This window comes from Eulemur rufifrons, chromosome 28, assembly GCF_041146395.1.
Source record: "Eulemur rufifrons isolate Redbay chromosome 28, OSU_ERuf_1, whole genome shotgun sequence".
NCBI lineage: Eukaryota > Metazoa > Chordata > Mammalia > Primates > Lemuridae > Eulemur > Eulemur rufifrons.
This window is the reverse complement of record NC_091010.1, coordinates 48,397,571-48,421,101: the sequence shown is the minus strand read 5'-3', so window position 1 is coordinate 48,421,101 and position 23,531 is coordinate 48,397,571. Positions and strand designations below refer to the sequence as shown.

Below are 23,531 nucleotides of genomic sequence, written 5' to 3'. Positions count from 1 at the left end.
GTAGTCAGCTGGTGCAAGGTCTGGTGAATATGGTGGATGACAAAGAGTTTCCAGGTCCATCTGCTGTAGTTTGAGCAGCATTGTTTGTGAGACATGTCGTCAAACGTTGTCTTGCAAGAGGATTGGCCTGTCTCTATTGACCAGTCTTGGCTGCTTCATTGCAATCATCCTCATCATTTCATCCAACTGGTTACTGTAGACATCCACTGTAATCCATTGACCAGGTTTCATGAAGCTGTAGTGGATAATACCAGTGTTGGACCACCAAACAGACACCGTTAGCTTTTTTTGATGAATATTCAGTTTTGGACCGTTTGTTTCCACACTTCATCTTTATCCAACCATTGTGCCAAATGCTTGAGATTGTCAAAAAGAATCCATTTTTCACACATAACAATATGGTGTAGAAATGGTTCACTATTATGTTGTGACAGCAAAGAGGCAAGCTTCCAGATGATTTCTCTTCTGATGCTCATTTAATTCATGTGGAACCCATCTATCCAGCTTCTTTACCTTGCCCATTTGTTTCAAATGGTCCAATATTGTTGGAATAGTAAAGTCAAACCTTGCTGCGGATTCACACCTAGGTTGAGATGGATTTGCTCCAGCTACAGCTTTTAGCTCATCATTATCCACCTTGGTCTCAGGTCGCCCACACGGCTCATTTTAAAGATTAAAATCACCAGAACACCCATTCTACTAAATGAAGTATCACAAGAATGGAAAAACAAGCACCACATGTACTTACCATCAAATTGGTCTTAACTGATCAACACTTAAGTGCACATATAGTAGTAACATTCATTGGGTGTTGGGCAGGGGGAAGGAGGGGATGGGTATATATATACCTAATGGGTGCGGTGCGCACTGTCTGGGGGATAGACGTGCTTGAAGCTCTGACTCAGGTGGGACAAAGGCAATATATGTAACCTGAACATTTGTACCCCCGTATTATGCTGAAATAAAAAATAAAAATAAATCACCAGAACAGAACTTATCAAACCATCGACATACTGTGCATTCATTAGCCACATCCTTCCCAAACACTTCATTGATATTTTGAGCTATCTGTGCTGCATTGGTTCCATGACAGAACTCATATTCGAAAATAACACGAATTTTTGACTTATCCATGGTTTCACAAAAATCACTCTAAAAAAAATTGAAAGATAATCACAAGCCAACACGTGCATTTGAAAGACTGAGGGTGTACCTTCACAATAAAAATAAAACAAGACGTGCCAATGTGAAATGTCAGAGACACCAACTGCCAAACTTAGTACTTAAGGAAATTGGACATTTCATACTTATTTAATAACCTAATAATCCTTGCCCACAGGTCCCAGAACAACCAGCCATCTCTGGGATCTTTCCATCGCGCCCTCTCCTCAGCTTGATCCCCCGCCCCCAGCCGCCCCCCTACCCCACACGCGCGTTCTTTCTCTCGACTGCTGAGGCCCCTTACAGTCTCCCAGCCGGCTCTGCTACTCTCCCCTCCTCTTCCCACTGTCCCAACTATTTGCGGGCCACTTGCCAACCAAGAGCCTTACCGGGCAGGCACTCGTGGTACCCTGAGCCAAAGTCCTTTGAGTCATGGGGATCCTCAGTGTCCAGGGTCGCCCCAGCAACAGAGAGACCAGGCTCAGCTGAGGGTCTTGTGATTGGCTGGTCCTCTCAGGCGGGATTTCTAGTTCCACTGCCCCCTAGTGCGCAAGCGCACTAGTCACATGGCCCGGCTGGTTTGAGGCTCGGGACTGAGGGCTTCTCCTGTCGCCGAGCTCAGGTTAGGTTTTAAAATTTCTCCTTACTCCTTCTGCTCCTCCTTCCGTATCCCTTCCCCTTCGTCTTTCTCTTCCCCCTTTTAAGCTTTCTGCTTATCGTAGTTACTAGTTCTCGCTAAAGAAACTTTTGAAAGTCATACATAAAAGTGAAAATAAGCAATTTCTTCCAAAGCCATGCTGCCCCTCCCTGAGCCTAGCATCTAAGTGGGAATGCGATATATAGGGATTATTGTTAAAACATTGGGTTCCTGCTGTAAAAATAATAGAAATAGTGATAATAAGAGGTAAAATGTATTGGTTTTTTTTGTGTGTGTGTGCCAGGCACTATCGTAAGAGCTCTCCACGTTTAGCACTAGTACTATCATTATTCCCAATTATAGATGAGAAAGTGGGTTTACAAAGGCTAAGTAATTTGCCCTAGGTCTTGTAGTTAGTAAATAAATGGGAGAGCCAGGATTTGAATTTAAGTCTGACTCCAGAGTCCCTGTGAATCCTTTCCTGTATGAAGTTTTTACATGCATTGTCTGTTCTCCCTCTGCCTTGGGAATAGTTCCTATAGACATTAACTCTCCTATTATTTATGGCCTCTGTGCAACATCTGCTGTTGGTGGATATTTAGGAGATGGGAAATCCCAAGTGAGGACTGGATTAACTCCTTTGGAAAAGGCTTATCTAAGGCACGACGGAGAGCCAGCCATCCTAACCTGTCTCCAGGGACCAAGGGTTAGACCCCAAAGAGGCTGACCCTGGGAGTGAGGGGTTCCCTCTGGGACTTAGTGACCCTACAACCCCAGATGTGAATGCTCAGTAATAACAGTGACGGTCTGTAGGGCATGTGCTACGTGCCAGACAATTTATAGACATTACTTTAATCAGCCTTCACAATAACTCTACAAAGTGAGTGAAATGATTTGGCCAAAGCCAGTGTTGTTAGGACTCAAACCCAGTCCTGTGTGATGCTGGAAACTATGGTATTTCCACTTTGCCCTTTGATTTTCTGTAAAAATGTGCCAGTCACTGAGAGTGTGCCTTTGCTATATGCCAGGTACTTTACTGGGCTTCTTATGTGTTGTTATTGCATTGAATCTGTACAATAAATCGCTTCAGGAGAATACTATGATTTCCCTTTCACTGACAAAGAAGCTGAGGTTCAGAAAAGCTCAGTAACATTTGCTGAGTGACTTATGCAAGATTTCATAGTCTGTAAGAAGGAGAAACAAAATTTGCACCAGAATTTATTGACTCCTAAACTCATACCTTATCTGCTGCCCCATGCCAGGGGGCTAAGTTTTCAGTGTGGACTGAGGGTTTGGACCAGCGCTGGGTTCAGTCTGGGCAAGCTCTTGTTTAGGGAGCAGGTAAGAGCTCAGACCGGTCTGAAACTGTCTCAGGACCCCCGGTTCTTGCTTTGACACCCACTGTGGGGTGAACCAGAGCAAAGCCCTGAGAGGAGGCAGCTGTTCCTCTTTCTGCAAGGGGGTCACAAGGAAACTCTGTGATGTTTTCATTGTTGTGCTTTAGTCCCCCCATCCTATGCATGTAGGTCCTGCTGAGCCTTTGGCTCTCTTGATTTTGTTTAAAAGAAAAATACTCCATGCCACAGACTCACGGAGGTGGAAAGGACTTTGAAGGAGAGTTATTAGTACAATCTTCCATCTGATGCTTCTCTCTGTGTCCCAGTTTCTTCCTCTGTCTCAAGATTTCACAAGGTCTTGGGTAGGAGACATAAAATAATAGAGGTGGTAGCATAAGAACTAGAATAAATAGCTTATGGTTTGAACACTTTAGGTCAGCATTTCTTAACAGGAGAGTCTGCAAGGTCAAAATTATTTCCATATTCATACTAAGATGTTATTTGCCTTTCACAAGTATACAGTAGAATTTTCCAGAAGCTACAGAATATGTGATATTGCAACGGTTTGAAGAAGCAAGTATGAAAATCATGTCTTCTGTGAAGTCAGAAATTAAATAGATTTGCAAAAATGCAAAAGAATGCTACTCTTAGTAATTTTTTTGAAAAATATAATTATATTTAATAAAATGTTATTTATATTATATATAATGGGTTTATTATTTTTTAAAATGAATTAACTATCTTTGAAAGTTCTCAGTTTTAATTAATTAATTAATTATTTTTTTATTTTTTTATTTTTTGAGACAGAGTCTCACTCTGTTGCCGAGGCTAGAGTGCCATGGCGTCAGCCTAGCTCACAGCAACCTCAAACTTCTGGGCTCAAGTGATCCTCCTGCCTCAGCCTCCTGAGTAGCTGGGACTACAGGCATGCGCCACCATGCCCAGGTAATTTTTCTATATATTTTCAGTTGTCCAGATAATTTCTTTCTATTTTTTGTAGAGACGGGGTCTTGCTCTTGCTCAGGCTGGTCTCGAACTCCTGAGCTCAAGGGATCCTCCTGCCTTGGCCTCCCAGAGTGCTAGGATTACAGGGGTGAGCCACCGTGCCCGGCCTCAGTTTTAATTTCTAACATGGTAAATATTGATAAATTTTACCCACATAAACAAAAGCTCTTTGAGGTCCTGAATACTTTTCATGAGTGTGACAGGGTCCTGAGACCAAAATATTTGAGAACTCTTGCTTTAGATCATCATTAGCATCACATTGACATTATATCAGGCATAACTGTGAGTGGTGCAAAAGAATTTCTAGAATCATAGTCCTGACTAATTGGAGTTTCCAGTGACAAGAGCCAGTAACAGCTAGGTCTTCTCACCCCAACAGGACCCAGAGACAACAGCATAGAAGTCTGAACCAGAGTCCTGCTAAGCCCTACGATATCAAAGATAGCAAAGAATAAATGCATTTGTAAAAATGATTAGGGTGGGATTTTGGGGGTACTTTTTCTCAACCTTACTGAGATACACTTGAGTTACACTAACTTGCACATGTTTAGAGTATATGATCAGTTTTGACACATGTCTACACCTTTTAAACCATTACATCAAGATTATCAGTGTTTCCATCACACCCTAAAGTTTCTTTGTACCCCTTTGTAATCCATCCTTCCCTCCAACCCCATCCCCGGGCAACCACTGATATGCTATCTATCAGTATAGATTAGTTTGCACTTTCTATAATTTTATATACATGGAATCATATAGCAGGTATTCTCTTTTTTTGCCTGGCTTCTTTTGCTCTGCATGATGATTTTGAGATTCATCCATGTTGTTGTGTTAGATATGAGATTCGAACTGGGTGATTTTGGGAAAATTGCTTAACCTCTGTGTGCTTTAGAGAGGAAATGATAAATAATTCCTACCATGCATAGTTGTGAAGATAAAATGAGTCAATATAAGTAAATAAAACACGTAGTTCAGTTCCTGGTACTCACTGGGTGCTTGATAAATAGTAGTTATTTTTGAATGTATGTTTGGGATAGGAATTAAGGAGGGTAACTAGTACAGCATGGGGATAGGGGAGAATCTTGTTTAGACTAATTTGATTCATAGCTCAGGTTTAACTATTTGTTAAATGTTTCTCACACACCCAAAACCTCCACACATACCAACCTAACCAGGAAATTTTCTTCAGTGAGGTCTGGGGACATGGAAATTTGTAACTTTGAAAGCCCTGCCAATTTGGAGTTACCCTGTTGGAAAAAAACAAAATGCCACTAGGCTGCTTCGAAAATGGAAAAGGTGTATTCTTCCTTCACCCTTGTTGATTTCAAGTCCAACTGGCCGGGTTTGCTCAAACTTGGAATAAAAACCCCTGTCCTGGGGATGTGGCGGGCTTCGAAAGGTTCCTGGCCAGAGGAAATCGGAGAGTGAGGTCTTTTGTGTGTGACTCCTTGCAGCTGAGCCTGGGTTGGGACAGACGTGTTCAAGCTGAGGAGTTTCTCAGAGAATTGAACAGGATCCCCTGCTTCTTGGCCTTTCCAAGTACCGAGGACTATGGGGACCTATTACAAGCATGTTGTATGTGTTACAAGCAACTGCAGCTTCTTGTGTCTTCACGCTGCTGGGAGGTAACTGCTTTTTCCTAAGCCTGAAGACACAGTCTGAGAGAGAGAGAGAAAAAAAAAAAAAAAAGCAACAACAACAAAGAGGACATGAGAGAAGAAGAGAGGAGGGAGGGTGAGAGAGGGTTGAATTGATTGCTGTCTGTTCAGGTCTAGCTGGAAAACACAATGCAGTGAAAAGGCTTCTTGGTTGGTGTGCTTCTCTTCATTTTTTTTTCCCAGGGTTTGAAGTGGGGAGGGAGGGATGGGAAAAAAGAAAGGAAGAGGAGGAGGATTGGCACGACCTGAGACTGAGCAGAAGCAGCACGGAGGCTTCAGGGTTGGGGAGGGGAAAGTCACTTGGGGTTTCTGGTACCCTCTTGGGTCATCCCTTACCAACCAATCCCTTCCTTCCTCAAGAGACTGCTGAGGATGAAGCTGCCAATAGTGCATTTTGAACAAAGAAAAACCAAGTAGCTGATGCCTGCCCATTCCTATGCTAGGAAAAAAACACCATGCAATTTTTCTTCCAGTTGGGGGTGGAGTGGGTATTGATATTGGTTTTATTTTTTTCCAGCATAGAGTCTTTGCCAACTTTTATTGTGTTCTTTCCTATCCTATTTCATGTGTCATCTCCATTATCTCTGTTAATCTTTACAACAACCCTGTGAGATGTGGGTTCTGTTCTTAGTCCCATTTTACAGTTAAAGAAACAGAGGCTTAGAAAGGTTAAGTAAAGAACCCAATGTGATGTAACTAGTAAGCAGCGGAACAGGTTTCTTCCCCAGGTCAAGTCTGGTCTCTGAGCCTGCATTCTTAAGCGCTGCCCTGTGCGGATATTTAGATATAGTCTCTTAAATAGCTCAGGGTTTACTGCTACTGAGGGGAGGAGGGCTAGAGCTGGGGAGGAGGACGATGGATAGTCACATGTAAAAGCAACTGCGATACAGTGTGTTATAAGCCATACTAGTGAGTTGAAATAAATGCTTGAAATATAAAAGACCAAAGAAGAGAATGAGTATTTCTAGAGGCCTGGGATGATGAGGTAAAGGAAGTATTTTTACCTTTTTTTTTTAAGATGTGACTTTTTTTTTTTTTTTTGAGACAGAGTCTCACTCTGTTGCCCAGGCTAGAGTGAATGCCGTGGCGTTAGCCTAGCTCACAGCAACCTCAAACTCCTGAGCTCAAGCGATCCTCCTGTCTCAGCCTCCCGAGTAGCTGGAACTACAGGCATGCACCACCATGCCCGGCTAATTTTTTTTCTATATATATTTTTAGCTGTCCATATAATTTCTTTCTATTTTTAGTAGAGATGGGGTCTCGCTCTTGCTCAGGCTGGTCTCGAACTTCTGAGCTCAAACGATCCACCCACCTCGGCCTCCCAGGGTGCTAGGATTACAGGCGTGAGCCACCGTGCCCGGCCAAGATGTGACTTTTTAAAGGTTAAAAACTCAAAACTGTAGAGCCTACTTCCTGGTATCACACCCAGCTCTGCCACTTGGTAGCTCTGTAACCTTGGTCAAGTTACTTGCCCTCTCTGAATTCCTCATCTATAAAATGAAAATATGTTGTTCATCCAACAGATGTTTACTGAGAACTATTTTGTGGCAGGCAACAGAGGGCCACTGTTGAACAAGACAGGTGGGGTCTCTGTTCTCACAGAAATCACATCCCAGTAGGGATGATAATTGCACCTACCTCGTGGGCTTACGTGTCTGGAACGTTCCCCCCCTAGTTCCTCTCTCCTATCCTGTTTTACCTCAGCTCAGACTCCATATCCTCAGAGAAGTCTCCCCTTATCTGGCAATTTCCATCGGCCCATGGGCCTGTCATTTATGACATTTAGCATCGTTGTCAGTCATTTGATTCTTTGGCCAAAGTCTGTAAACTCCTTGGGGACAGACACGACGTGTGATATTTTTGTTTTCTGTTTTGTTTTGAGCTCACTAGTGACTGGCTTATATTAGGCTTTCATGAAATACTTGTTGAATAAATAAATGGAATGAGATCGTGCACGTAAAGGACTTGGTGTGGCCTTGGCATAGTCAGCATTCAATGAAATGCTATCTCCTATTATTTCCTGACATTTATGCTTTCTGACGTGAAAACTGCAGTAAACCCCACCTGCGGTCCTACACCTCCCTGCCTTTGACACCTGGTATTGTGTGAGAGGCTGTGCTGGCTGCATGCTGAATTGCTGTTGTCCCTTTCTTTCTTGATGGCAGACCCCGGATTTTGTGTGGTTGTTCACCCTTTCTTCCAGACTAGTAAGTGGCGGAACTGGGATTTGAATCCAAGCAGTAGGCTCCACAGCCTGAGCTTTTAATCTTTAAAAAATCACATATTGGTAAATATTTGCAAAGCATATATCTGATAAGGAGTTACTATCCAGACTATATAGAGAATTCATATGACTCAACAACAAAAAACCAAACAACCCAATGAAAAAATGGACAAAGGAATAGAATAGACCTTTCTTTAAAGAAGATACACTAAAGGCAATAAGCACATAAAAAGATGCTCAACATCACTAATCATTAGGGAAATACAAATCAAAACCATAATGGGATACTATCTGATACCCATTAGGATGGCTACTATTTAAATAAAAGGCCAGGCACAGTGGCTCATGCCTGTAATCTCAACACTTTAGGGGCTGAAATGGGAGGATCGCTTAAGCCCAGGAGTTTGAGACCAGCCTGGGCAACATAGTGAGACCTGACTCTTCAAAATAACAGAAAAATTAGCCAGGTGTGGTGGCACACGCCTGTAGTCCCTGCTTCTTGGGAGGCTGAGATGGGAGGATCCTTTGAGCCCAGAAGTTTGAGATTGCAGTGAGCTGTGGTAACACCACTGTACTCCAGCCTGGGCAGCAGAGCGAGACCCTGTCTCAAAAAAAAAAAAAAAAAAAAAAGCCTTATGAGGACTATATGACCCAGCAATTCCATTTCTGGGTATATATACAAATGAATTGGAAGTAGGGTCTCGAACAGCCGTTTGCACACCCATGTTCATAGCAGCATTATTTGCAATAGCCAAAATGTAGAAGCAGCCCACATATCCATCAAGGAATGAATAGATACATAAAATGTGGCATATCCATACATATATTTTTCAGCCTTTAAAATAAAGGAAGTTCTGACACATGGTACAACATCATGAGCTGAGGCGTTTCCTGTCCAATTCTGCTTCTTCCTTCTTTTATCTTTCACAGGCATTACCCCCAACCCCAAGCTGCTAGCACAACCTCACCGTGTCTCAGCATTGGCTTCCCAGAGGACCCAACTGACACAAAGTTTAAGATCAACAATGAATCCTTTTGAGGGATTTGTCGAACCTGTCTGAAAATAGGCCTTCTCCTTCTTCTCATTCTATATCTTTCTAAACATATTCTTGATATCTTGAATAACAGATCAACAGACACTCAGTTATTTAACATCTGTTAACTATTCACTAACACTACTCACACTGGCACTATGCTGAGGGCCTCCCATTCCTTATCTCACTGAGTCCTCAGGCAAGCCCTGTGATGCAGGTGTAGGTGTCCTCATTCAACATGAGGAAAATGAGTCTTGAAATCTTAGGTCATGTATCATTGGAGAGCAGCAGGTATTTTATTGAGATCTGGTTGTCCTCACCTCAGAGAGCCCTCCCTGCCTTTCTGTCTGGAATGCTCACCTGCCTCTGTTATTCCCTGTTCCTCTGTCTCACTTTATTTTTCACCATGGCAGATGTCTCCCTCTTTGAAAGGAAACCTTTTGAGGGCAGCAGTCCTTTCTCAATGACTGCTATATCCCAGAATCTAGAACAGTATCTGGCAAGTAGTCATTGATGGATGCTTAAAGGAAACTAACCTCATCTTTAAGGCCTGTTTATATTCATTGTTTTAAGTAATAATGTGTCACATTAGGATAACACCCTACAGTTTACACAGTGTTTCCACTGTCATCTCATTTGGTCCTCGTAGGGCTGACACGGTTGCTCTTTCTTCAGGGCCTTCTCACACTCACTGGTCCTTCTGCCTAGAGTTTCCTTCAGTTCTTTGCCTATATCACTCTATGCCTCCTTCTTTGTTGCTTCCTTAGGGAAGTTGCACTGATCTCACAGCTCAGGTTAGGAACCCTGTTACATACACTCTTCACACTTGGTAAATCTCTTTGTGCCCTAATCACAATGGTAGTGAAATAATTATGTAGTTATTTTATGACTGGCTTCCCCACTAGCCAATGCTCTATGAGGACAGGACCTTGTCGTGCCTATATATTTCATATACCATTGTGCCTGACACCCAGTGGGTGCTCATTATATGTATGTGAACATGTAGATGTATATATATCTATGTATACATATAGAGTGAAGTATTCCCACTCAGTAGATGAGGAAATCAAAACCCTGTGGTCTAAGCTGCTGGGTTGAAAACTTTTTTGTTACCCATAGTAAGAATTTAATTGTTTACCATGATCCCAGGAAACACATGTACACATATGTACCTATGTTTACTGTGGACTAAGCCTGGATATTTTCTATTCTACTCAACTTATTTCATTAAAAAATGTTTAGTTCCAATCAATTTTATTGATTTCATGACCCAGTAATGTCTACACAAGCTTGGCCAATGTGACTTGCTCAAGGTCATATAACACGTAACGAGTATGGTGGTGGAATCCAGTATTCTCCTGCCTGCTACACTCTGGTGGATTCTTGCCTTAAGAAAAAACTGTCACAAAAGCTTTGTGTCAGTTTTGATAACCAAGGAACAAATTCCTTCTTTTACTTCTCAGCCACAGTTAAGGCAAGGCTGGTCTTACCATCTGCAGGCATTTCAATTTGGTTTATCCATATACCTCTGTTCTTTGCAATGTAGCTGTCCAGAAGGTTCTTCCGAGAAGCTCCAAAGGGAAAGATTTAGCCCTAGTGGATGACACACTCAGACTTGCTGGAATTCTCATCGAAATTACACCAAACATTAACATATGGACAAAGGCACATGGCATATTAAATGATTTACTGGGGTCAAAGATCGAGTCAATGGCAGGCCTAAAGTTAACCTGCCGCACATCCTCAGAGTCTGCTAGGCTAAGACACAAGGAAGACTTGGCTAGGCCCAGCCCAGCAGTCTGGACCTGGTCAGCCATCAGCCACTTAATCTACAACGGCACCTTCTTTTCCTACCGGAAGGAGGTTTCGACTTGAATGCCTGGGAGACCTGCCCTCTTGGAATCCAGGTTTCTCTGCTTCAGAGTCTAACTTAGCTGGTGTTGGACACAGAAGCCTGGAGAAAGCCAAAATTTGTTTATTTGTTCTTTTATTCCTGGATTTATAATTTGACCTAATATACTATATGTCTGTACAGGAGTTGATCTCAAAAAATGTTTGAGCTTGCCTGCTGCTCAGGCCATGTTGGCAGGCAGCTGTTAAAGCCATCAGTGATGTTTGCTTCCAGTTACAAAAGAAAACATTCTCTATTTGGGGCTATGTTGTTATTTTTTTCTTTCCTGATTTAAAAGGGGAAATATGTTTCCCAGTAGAGATGTGAGGCTACCCCCATCCCCTTCTAGGGCTAAGAATGACTAAGAAAACTTTTCTGCACACCTGCCTCATCATCTTTCTAATATCCATACTCTTTTTCTCTCCCTGTGGAAGTATTCTCAAGGGCTTTGGTTTGAAATTATTTGAGCAACTGAGCAGGTTTCTCTCCCTTCCCTGGGGATACCAGTTTATGGTTCGACATGTCCCTAAAAGTCTGGTGTGTTTTTAGCTAAGAAAGAGTCAGTTTGTGTCCCATTATCAGGTGCGCTGACGAGACAACTGCTGATGGGTGCAAGAGGATGAGTAATTCTAACCTCTGCCCAGAAACCTTTGAAGGAATGCACAGACCCTGACCTTGCTTTGGTGCTTTGCAGAGACCATCTGGGGAAAACTTCATTTCCCAGAAATATATATGAATCTGAGAGTTCCTCTGGCTTGGAAGTAGGAAAAGCCATATGGCAAATGGGGGCTCACATATGCAAATATTTGCTGCAGAGAAAATAATTGAAAAAGAGTTGTCCGTGGCAAGTACATGCTTGAAGGCTGGACCTGTGTGCTGGGGAGGAGCAGGGAAGTAGAGGTAAAGGGAGTGAAGAACGGAGAGGCCAGACGACAGCTGGGAAACAGGCCACAAAGGCCACAAAGGCAGGATGACTTGCTGTAGGTGGAGGTGCCTTTGGAAATATCAGACCAAAGTTTAAGAACCAGCTGGAAGAAAGAGGGGCAGGAAGGTTTGAAAATGAGGAATGGAAGCCTCTGAGGAAAATTTAGCTGCCTAAATGAAAGAGGCTTGCAGAAAAAAAGATGACAAACAGTACCTCAGAGGGCTCCAGGGACGATTAGAACTACTCAAAATGCCGTTTTGACGCAAATTGAAGATGTGATCTGGGCTACTGCATGGAAAGGTCCCAACATCCCCAGGATTTCTGGCTAAAGAACACACAGTCAAGTTGAAACTGCTAATCACCATGGTAAGGTGTTCACTTGAACCATGTGACTCTAGGAAATAAGACTTATAGATGCTGTTTTTTTATAAAATTTCAAATTCCAGATGTTCATTGCTGATATATAGGACAGCAAGTGAATTTTGTATATTGACCTTAGAACACAGATTCTCTCTCCATTCATTTAGATCTTTGATTTTTTTTTTTTACCAGTGTTACATAGTTTTCCACATATAGATCCTGTATGTATTTTGTTAGATTTATATGTAAGTTGGTTTTTTTTTTTTTGATGCTATTGTAAATGATATTGTCTTTTAAGTTTCAAATTCCAATTGTTCATTGCTAGTCTTTAGGAAGGCATAAGAAACAAGACTTTTCTCTTCTTAACTGCCATTCTGAGCTTGTCTTCCAGACCACTCTTGGTGAGGGAAAGGGGGCCGGGATGGGTCAGTAATCACAGCTGTCCCGGCCCCATCTTTCCCTCCTCCCTCCCTCTGTAAATATTTGTTTGTTTCATTTGACTGAGTTGATGTTATGCTGAAGAACTGCGAGGAGGAGGGGGCACTGCTGAGAAATAACGAAAATGTCTAAAAGTCCCAAGGTTAAGATCTTTGGAGGAGAGCTGTTTGAACTTTTGTGTTTGAGAGGCAATGGTGGGTGTGGGGAAATGAGCAGGGACAGTGTAGCGAGAGGGGAAGAGGGGGCTTCCTCAAATGAGGAGGGGAAGGTAAAAACCTGTTAAGGATGGAGGCACATTATGCCTGGGTTCCTTGTAACAATCTACCAAAATAGTATGTGAATTGAGATCAAACTCCCATTTGGGGGCCAGAATAATTAGAGTATAATTAAGTCGTTGCTATCTTAATGTGTATGCTAATGTGCGTTTCAGAAAAACCAGGAGATTGCAAATGTGACAGTCTGTGGGCAACTTGGGGTTTGTTGCTGACATGAGGCTTGTTGGTTGTGAGAAAGTAGGATTTTCAGTGGAAACCGGGTTAAGAGAAAATGGGAAGATTCTATACCTCACCCTTTTACTCGCCAGAGCCTGGCAAGGTACGGGGGAAGCAGTGCTCCTTAAGTGTGTATTGAATGAATCTGGAAGCAACTCAGCAAGGTTGATTCTACTGCCCCAGTATCGGGGTGCAGTGAGGTGAGGGGACAGAGATGAGTTTAAGCCACTGTTAACAGAATCTAGGGTAGCAGCTAAGTCAAGATTCATGTGGCCTCCCCAAGTTTTTACTGGGACAAAGGGTAGACTTACACTCTGGATGGAAAAGCTGTTGCTGACTCAGTGACCTCAAGAAAGCTTCCTCAAGGAAGCTGAGAGACATGGCTCTGCCTTGGGTTGTTGGTGAACTGTCTGTGGATTCTTACCTTCTCTAAATCTGAAGAATGTCTCCTGAGCTGGGGGATGAGATGTGCAGCCCAGAGTTGTGCTGGCATGCTGGAGAACTGGGTGGTGACAGCATGTCCCTTAGAATCTCTTGTAATCAAGATCATCTGTGATCCTTTTGGACTGTGTATTGCTTTCCTCCAAGATGCCCTTGAACTGTGGTGAGAGTGTGCCCTTTGCTAGAGGAACTCTAGTTCATGGCAACTGCAGGGGGACACCTCCTGGGGCACCAGAGCCAAGGCCTTGGAGAAGAAGTCTCCAAGGTTTGAGGGGTGGGAGGAGAAGGTCACCTAAGAGGTAACAAATGCAGTGGGGGGAACCATTTCTAAGAGGGCCGCTCTGGGTCATGATTAGTTAAAGTATAAGGGAAAGGCATCTTCCAACCAAAGGCCCAGATTTCATTCTGGGACCCAGGGAAATAATTTATACAAGGTTCTCACCTGGAGCATTTTCCCAAGAATTGGCATGTCCTGTACATTTCTTTTATGCCTCCACAAACACTGAAGGACTTTCTTTAGGTGGTTACTATATGCAAGAACACTGGCATTTTCTTCTTTGGCAAGGACCTGAGATTCAACCATAATATTACTTTAGAGATGGATAAATGTTCATTAACAGTTAAATGTGTTAAGGAGGTTTTATGATGTGAGGCCAAGAGCATGAGCTTTGCAATCAGTAAATCCGAGTTCAATTTTCAGTTCTGCCATACATGAGCTTTGTGGCCTTAGAAAAATCACTTGACTTCTCTGAGTCTCCAAGCAATAGTGATGATGATAATAATAATAACATCCTTTCTGCAAACCTTACAGGCTACTGTTGGAAGCTAGGAAGTGCTATACATTAATTATAGTTATTTTGGGAACAAAATTGATATCAGGGGTCCCTGAAAATTGCCCCAGGAGTGAATCCATTTAGAAGGACTGATATAGGCCTTAGGGTCCCACTGGTATAGGCAGGTCATGAAGCTCAGGGGTAGTGAAAAGAGTCAGTTACAAATATTTATTTAGCACCTATTATGTGTAAGCATTCCTGATGCAGAGGGGGAAAATTGGGGTGGGGGGATGAAGTAGTACATATAATTTCCGTCCTTTGACAGGCCACCTGAAGAAGACCAATACATAGTAAAATATGACTAATACTAGGGAGCATAGACAAATGCCCAAGAAACAGTCTAATCAGACAATGCTTAGGTTTTGAGTGGGACAGCTTTCAAGAGGGGTAAAACATAAGTTTGCTTTGATGGATGGGTAGGATTCTGATGAGAGAAGATTTCCAGAAAGAGCATAGGTCCAAGGCACAGGCTCAGAAGGCAGGACAAATAAGACCTTGGTGTTGGCTGGGTGCGGTGGCTCACGCCTGTAATCCTGGCACTCTGGGAGGCCGAGGCGGGTAGATTGTTTGAGCTCAGGAGTTTGAGACCAGCCTGAGCAAGAGCGAGACCCCGTCTCTACTAAAAAATCGAAAGAAATTATATGGACAACTAAAAATATATAGAAAAAGTTAGCTGGGCATGGTGGCACATGCCTGTAGTCCCAGCTACTAGGGAGGCTGAGTCAGTAGGATTGCTTGAGCCTAACAGTTTGAGGTTGTTGTGAGCTAGGCTGATGCCACGGCACTCTAGCCCAGGCAACAGAGTGAGACTCTGTCTCAAAAAAAAAAAAAAAAGAAAAAAGAAAAAGAAAAAAAGACTTCGGTGTTACCTAACAAACACTCTACACTCTGCATATGCTAACTTCTTTTACATATTGTTGTTTATTTTAACAGACACATAATAGTACAGTGAATTAAGTTTTGTTATCCCTATTTTACAGATGAGGAAACTGAGGTTTGGCAAGATTAAGCATTTTGCCTAAGATCTTAATAAAGCAATGGCAGACTGGGGTTCAAATCCACATTGTCCAACTCCAAGTCCAAAGGTCTTTCTACAATACATGCTGCTTGTTTGGGATGTAGGAAATAGATCAATTTGGATGGAATGGAAGGTTCTATGCTGGGGCAATAAGGATGGAGGGAGGTGAGGAGAAACCAGAATATTGAGTGCTAGGCAAAGGGATTTGGATTGACCAGAAAGCCCATGAGTGGCTAAAAGTCTCTGAGTAACAGAGTGACATAATTCAAGTTTGTCTGGGATTCCTGAGTCTAAGGCTCTGTGGGGGCATAGGCTATACCAACTAATAATCAGAAAGTTCAGGGGGAAGAAAGCTAATACCCTGTCATTTATTCTTGGGTGTTTCCTCCTCTTGAAGTTATTTTTCAGTTTATTTTCTCAATTGTGTTATTCCTGGGTACTCTTAAATACTTCTGCAACTTCTACCCCAGAGATAGCATCATATTTCGGTAATGGGCAAAGTGAGAAAGACTTAGATTGGTCCTGGACCCAGTAGCGAACTACAGTACTCACACATAGAGTCTTTTAGCACCCCTGAGTACCACTGATCAAACCTTCCATTAAGAGGCTCCTACATTCTTTTCCTAAGCTGAAGGTTTCGATGTAGGTCAATGCTGAAAGACAAATTGTTTGTTGGAGGACTAACAGACAATACCCACTCTTTACCTTGTGTGTGGGAATTTCTCAACTGATTAAATAGCAGTTTGCTTGGGATCTCAAGTGTGTAGCAGCAGTAGCAATTCCTTCTGTCTTCCCATCACTTTTTTTAACTGCATTTTAAAATGGACATTGATTTCAAAGCTTTAAAAAATGTTTATGTTCTATGATACAGCAATTATCGCTTTTAGGAATTTATAATCAAAAATATAGCAAAGTCAGGAATGTGAATATGTAGTGCTGTTTATAATGCCAACAATTTGGAAACACCTAAGTTTCTAATACTAGAGAATTAGTTGAGTAAATTATGGTACATCTTATTCAGTTCAGGTCATTGTTTAATTTTTAAAAATATATAACCAGCCAGGCATGGTGGCTCATACCTGTAATCCCAAAACTTTGGGAAGCTGAGGTGGGAGGATCATTCGAGCCTAGGAGTTCAAGGCTGCAGTGAGCTATGATTGCACCACTGCACTCCAGCCTGGGTGACAGAGTGAGACCCTGCCTCTAAAAAAATAAAATTGGTTTTTTGGTTACTCAATAGTAAGAAAATAACCTGATTTTAAAATGGGCAAAAGGACCTGAATAGACATTTCTCAAAAGAAGATATACACATGGCCAAAAGGTACATGAAAAAATGCTCAACATCACTAATCATCAGGGAAATGCAAATTAAAGCCACAATAAGATACCACTTCACATCCATTAGGATGCTACTATAAACACAACACAGAAAACATGTTGGCATGGATGTGAAGAAATTGAAACCCTTGTACATTGCTGATGAGAATGTAAAACAGTGAACTTGCTATGGAAAACAGTGTGGTGGTTTCTCAGAAAATTAAAAATGTAATTACAGGCCGGGCGCGGTGGCTCACGCCTGTAATCCTAGCACTCTGGGAGGCCGAGGCGGGTGGATCGCTCAAGGTCAGGAGTTCGAGACCAGCCTGAGCAAGAGCGAGACCCCGTCTCTACTAAAAATAGAAAGAAATTATATGGACAACTAAAAATATATATATAGAAAAATTAGCCGGGCATAGTGGCGCATGCCTGTAGTCCCAGCTACTCGGGAGGCTGAGGCAGGAGGATCGCTTGAGCCCAGGAGTTTGAGGTTGCTGTGAGCTAGGCTGACGCCACGGGACTCACTCTAGCCTGGGCAACAAAGTGAGACTCTGTCTCAAAAAAAAAAAAAAAAAAAAAAATGTAATTACAATGTGATTTAGCAATTCCACTTCTGGGTATATAGACAAAAGGATTGAAAACAAGGACTTGAACAGCTGTTTGGACACTGATGCTCATAGCAGCATTCTTCACAATAGCAAAAGGTGGAAACAACTCAAATATCCATTGACGGATGAATGGATAAACAAAATGTGGTAAATGCATACAATGGAGTATTATTTATCCTTTAAAGAGAATGAGATTCAGATACATGCTACAACATGGATGAATCTTGAAGACATTATGCTAGGCAAAATAAGTCAAGCACAAAAGGACAAATAGTGTATGATTCCACTTAAATGAGGTAAGTAGCATAGTCAAATACATGGACACAGAAAGTAGAACAGTGGTTATAGAGGTGTGGAATAGGGAGTTATTGTTTATTGAATATATAATTTTAGTTTGGGAAAGTGAAAAAGTTCTGGAGATGGATAGTGGTTATGGTCGCACAACAATGTGAATGTACTTAATGCTAGTGACCTGTATGCTTAAAAATGGTTAGAATGGTAAATTTTATGTTATATAAATTTTACCATAATAAATAATTTTAATATATATATTACACTTAAAACTATGAAACATTGATGAAAAATTGAAGAAGACACAAATAAATGGAAAAATATTCCCTGTTCATGGACTTGAAAGAATTAATGTTAAATGTTCATACTACCCAAAATAATCTACAGATTCAATATAATCCCTATCAAAATTCTTATGACATTTTTCACAGAAATAGAAAGAACAACCCTAAAATTTCTATGGAACCACAAAAGACCCTTAATAGCTAAAACAATCTTGAGTAAAAAGAATTTCAAAATCTACTACAAGGCTATATATAGTAATCAAAACAGCATGGTTTTGGAATAAAAACAGATACATAGATCAATGGAACAGAATAGAGAGCTTAGAAATAAATCCACACATTTTTGGTCAATTGATTTTTGACAAAAATGCTAAGAACACAATGGGGAAAGGAAAGTCTTTTCAAATAAACGGTGCTGGGAAAACTGGATATCCATATGCATAAGAATGAAGTTAGACCCTCATCTCACACAGTATACAAAAATCAACTCAAAAAGGATTAAAGACTTAAATGTAAGAACCCAAACTGTAAAACTGCTAGAAGAAAATACAGAGGAAAAGCTCTGTAAAATTGTTCTAGGCAAACCTGATTTTATTTTATTTTATTTTATTTTTTTATTTTTTTTTGAGACAGAGTCTCACTCTGTTGCCCAGGCTAGCGTGAGTGCCGTGGCGTCAGCCTAGCTCACAGCAACCTCAAACTCCTGGGCTCAAGCAATCCTCCTGCCTCAGCCTCCCGAGTAGCTGGGACTACAGGCATGCGCCACCATGCCCGGCTAGTTTTTTCTATATATATATTTAGCTGTCTATATAATTTCTTTCTATTTTTAGTAGAGATGGGGTCTCGCTCTTGATCAGGCTGGTCTCGAACTCCTGAGCTCAAACGATCCGCCCACCTCGGCCTCCCAGAGTGCTAGGATTACAGGCGTGAGCCACCGCGCCCGGCCCAAACCTGATTTTAAAATGTGCAAAAGGACCTGAATAGACATTTCTTAAAAGAAGACATACAAATGGCCATGAGGTATATGAAAAAATGCTCAACATCACTAATCATCAAGGAAATGCAAATTAAAGCCACAATAAGATACCACTTCATACCTGTCAGAATGGCCATTATAAAAAAAAAAAAGAAAGATAAGTGTGTTGGTGAAGATGTGGAAAAGAGAACTCTTGCACACTGTTGGTGGAAATATGAATAGTACAACCATTATGGAAAACAGTATGGAGTTTCCTCAAAAAAAATTAAAATTAGAACTACCTACAATATGATCCAATAACTCCCCTACTGGGTATATATACAAAGGATATGTAATCAGTATGTCGAAGAGATATCTGCACCTCCATGTTCGTTGCAGCATTATTCACAATAGCCAAGATATGGACTCAACCTAAGTGTCTATTAGCAGATGAACAGATAAAGAAAATGTGGTGTATATACACAATGGAATACTATCCAACCTTAAAAAAGAAGGAAATCCTGTTATTTGCAATGGATGAACCTGGAGGACATTATATTAAGTGAAATAAGCCAGGCACAGAAATGCATATACTGTATAATCTCACTTACATGTGGGAAAAAAGTCAAACTCAGAAATGGAGAGTAAAATGGTGGTTACCAGAGGCAGAGGGTAGGGGGAATGGGGAGATGTTGGTCAAAGGACACAAAATTTCAGTTAGATAGGAGGAATAAATTCAAGAAATCTATTGTATATCATGATGACTGTAGTTAATAACAATATATTGTGTACTTGAAAATTGCTGGTGTGCACTTGTAGTCCCGGCTCAGCTATTTGGGAGACTGCAATGCATATGTTTATTAAACATCATGTTGTACACAGTTGTGACTCAGTGTGTTAAAACCAAACCATTTTATTGTATACCATAAATATTACAATTTTTACTTGTCAATTAAAAAAATAAATTTATGTATATGCAGAAGACTATGCAGAAGGCTGGGTAGTAGATTTTTTTCTTTTTATTTATCTTCTATGTATTTAAAATCACTAAAACAATTTTTTAATTACATGAGAATTATATAAATTATAATCATATAATTAAATTATCCTTTATTTAATTACAGATAAAATTAAGGTCCCCTTAGATCATCTCCCTCAATCCTGCATATCCCTGCCTATATATTTATACTAGAACTCACTAAAATTATATGATTGTTTTGTACGTATCATTTTTCAACTTTTTGTTTCATCAACACTATTTCTTAGACATACTTTCATGTCACTATTTTCCGGTTGTATGTATTCTTTAAATTATTATATATTATTCCATTGATGGATACATTATTGTTTATTTAGCCAGTTCCTTGCTGATGGACATTTAGGTGGTTTGCAGTTTTTTGCTATTATAAATAATGCTGCATAGACATCATTTATGTTTTTTCCACTGATTCTAATAAAGTGTGTTACATTTCTAAAGGGAAAAATATTTTAAAATATTAAAAAATATATTTAAAAATATTCATTTTAATTTGAGATGGAACAAAGGCAGTGACTTTTAGGTTATTATTATAATTTAGTGTGTGCCTCAATTTTCCTAGTGGCCCAGGTGGCCAAGGCACACACAGTACCTTAACACTGTTGATACATTAGGAGCTAAGTGATAACACTTGTCTTCCATCTATTACTTTTTTCCTCACAGAATTCAGAGCAGTATAAATCCATCAACTCCCCAACTTTTAGGATCCACATGAGAACTGAAAAGACTAACAACTGCTACAGATAAGGGACTGAATCCCCCTCCTAAAACCTCAAATCGTAAGAACTGAGACCTGGAGAGAGATATTTTTCAGCCTATAGAGGGGGAGGAGGTGATGAGATAGGTACCTCAAGCCTGATGGCAGATCAGAATTCTTGGTTAGAATTTATATCATTTGATCCCTCAGATATGCAACCACATTAGCTCCTGTCACCACCTGATCTTCAACTCTAAGCCTTACACTTGGGATGCTGGAGACAAAATTAATGAGGAAATCAGCAAATTCCCAGTACCTTTCTACTTGGTGCCGTGTCATCTTTAACCAAAGGTGCAACTGAGTGTAAAATAAGTAAAGTTCTTGCGTTTGCTAAAATGAGTTACAACACAAAGGCTCTCCAGCTAAAAAAAAAAAAAAAAAAAAAGAAGAAAGAAAAAAAAAAAGAGAAAGAAAACACTCCCCTCCCTTCAGCCTCCCCTCAAGCCTCTAATCTCATCTGTGAAAAAGAACTGTACTTTACTGTCCACAAAACAGTCTATTTTCAAAGTGAGAGGAGAATGGTCCTGTGAGGAAAGCCATCAGTAACTGCAGTTCCCGAATTCCTGCTTGTTTATAGAAAGCAGTGACTGAGGATAGACACTTTGAAACCACCTGTGAAAGAATTAAAGACCGAGGGGGGCAAACCCCCATCACAAACAGAATCTCACTGATCAAGTGTGAAAGAAAAGGAAGAAAGAAAAAGCCAAGTAGATCTTTGCAGGCAACCACTAGATGGACATAGAATTCAAAAACATTCTTTAGTGAGATCAAGGATGGCAGGCTTTGAAGCCTGGAGGGCTGGCGAGTCTCAGAACGGCCTGGCAGTGGCAAGCCCCACACTGAAGCGTCCACAGTCTTGCACTTGCTGGAGTAAAGCATTTAAATTGGAACAATGTCAAATTTCACAGCTATCTTATGTCTGGTGACCTTACGGGACCCCAAAGGAAAGACAGATAAAAAATGATTGTTCTCAACAAGTTCCTGAAAGCGAAGAAGTCAAATAGGCAACCTCAAGAAACACGTTTCAAAACGAAAACACCCAGGAATTGTTGTGTGCAGGGCGGCCAGCAAACTGTGCTTATTTATTTATTCATTTATTTATTCTTTTTACTGAGGACTCACAGTGTGTCTTATTCTTTACAGAACACACACAAAGATTAAGTCCCATCACCAAGGACATTAATTTATGAGGGCAGCGTTAATGTGGAAAAGAGGAGGTAACCACTATTCTGAATTATTTAATTGATTTGAAACAGGTTTTACTGTTGTTTAAAGAAAGTGAGACATAACTAGTGTCTGACACAAACAAAAATTTATACGTTAAGTGAAAGAACAATTTATGAGGACAGAGATGAGATCTCAAACTTCTGTTGTGTTTTTTAGACAAGAATTTCAATGACACTTCACATCCCCTAACTATGCCTAAGTGAATCGTCTTAGCTTAATGGGCTTTTTTCCTTTTAAAAGAAATGAACATTATAGATGTACCTAAAATTCCCTTTTAATACTACCCTAAATCTCATTTTTCACCCTCTATCCCTGAGGCAGCCACTATCATGAGTTTGAGGTGTATAATTCTGTCCTATTTTTTGTACTTTTGTGCACATATTTATGGTCCTTAAATAATGATATTGTTTTATGTTATATTTTTTTCATAAATGGTATATCATACTGTATATCTTGCTCTGAAGCTATTTTGCTTATTTCACTCAACTTTATGTTTTGCCTATTTGTTTTATTTTATTTTATTTTATTTTTTTTCTTTTTACCAAAAACAATGTCTAGTCCATGCATGAGAGATGAAAATGGTTACTTCATCTCAATTTATAATGGCCCAGTATTATTTTATCCCATGCATATCATGCTCATATCATTGTAAGACTATGGCATTTTTGCCACCTATTTGGATTTAATGTTTTAAAGGAAGGAACCAAGGAGGAAGAAGTTTATTTACACAAGAACAGTTATATGTACCTATATGTTTTTGCCTGTCTCTTTTAGGGTGATTAAAGTCAGGAGGACTTCTTGGAAGAAGCAAGGAACTGAACCTGGTTTTTGAAAAAGATTGTAAAAACTGCTGAGTAATAGAGAATGTCATGGGGCATTTCGTTACCCCTTAAAATAATCCCCTAAACTAGGAATTGTGAGGTTTGCTGTATGATCTTTCCTTCACTATTTAGAATATAGGGTTCCATGGCTTTTTTAAACGTTTAGGCTAGGTGAAGATTTTGACTGTGAAAGATACATTTAAAAAGGAACGCTAGGCTATTCAAGTCAAGATTTACTAAAACAGACCAACAATCCCAGAAATTCTGTAAAACGCTGTCATTTAAACCCAATAGGTAGACACACAAACCAATTACAAATGAAAGAGGCTTTGATCAATGAACTTGTTGGTGTGTGCTGAATAAAATACATACAAAATGTGTTTGTAGTGTGAGAGAAAGATATGAAGGTCACTTAGTGAGTGCTGCTTATGTTAGTATTATAGTTTTAGTTTTACCTTGTCAGTGCGCCTGTGTACAAAACTTAAGAAAGCAAGATTTTGATTTGTTCAGGTTTCCTTAAGGAGGGGCCACAGAATCCTTGAAGCATGATTTGAAAAAGATGGATAAGATATTCTACCCAAAATTCAACATCACCTTTAATCTTGCCCTCTCCTCCTCTAATCCCTAGGTAATGTTTTGTGCTTCTTTTGCAGAAAAGCAATTTTGTTAATCACTTTAGCACCAATTCTTGCATCCCTGGCAATACTCAGAACTGCTTCCATCCAAGTCTTTGATGTGGGAAAGAAACACACACACACTCTTTCGCATGTAATCTGAAAACA

General features: G+C 40.5%; 1 non-coding gene across 1 annotated transcript; it reads right to left on the bottom strand.

The window, feature by feature from the left end:
- Positions 1–22,476: 22,476 nt before the first annotated feature.
- LOC138376743 (small nucleolar RNA SNORA20) lies at positions 22,477–22,611 on the bottom strand. Its single transcript, XR_011231719.1, has one exon. It is a non-coding gene; the product is annotated as a small nucleolar RNA SNORA20 (small nucleolar RNA).
- Positions 22,612–23,531: the final 920 nt, after the last annotated feature.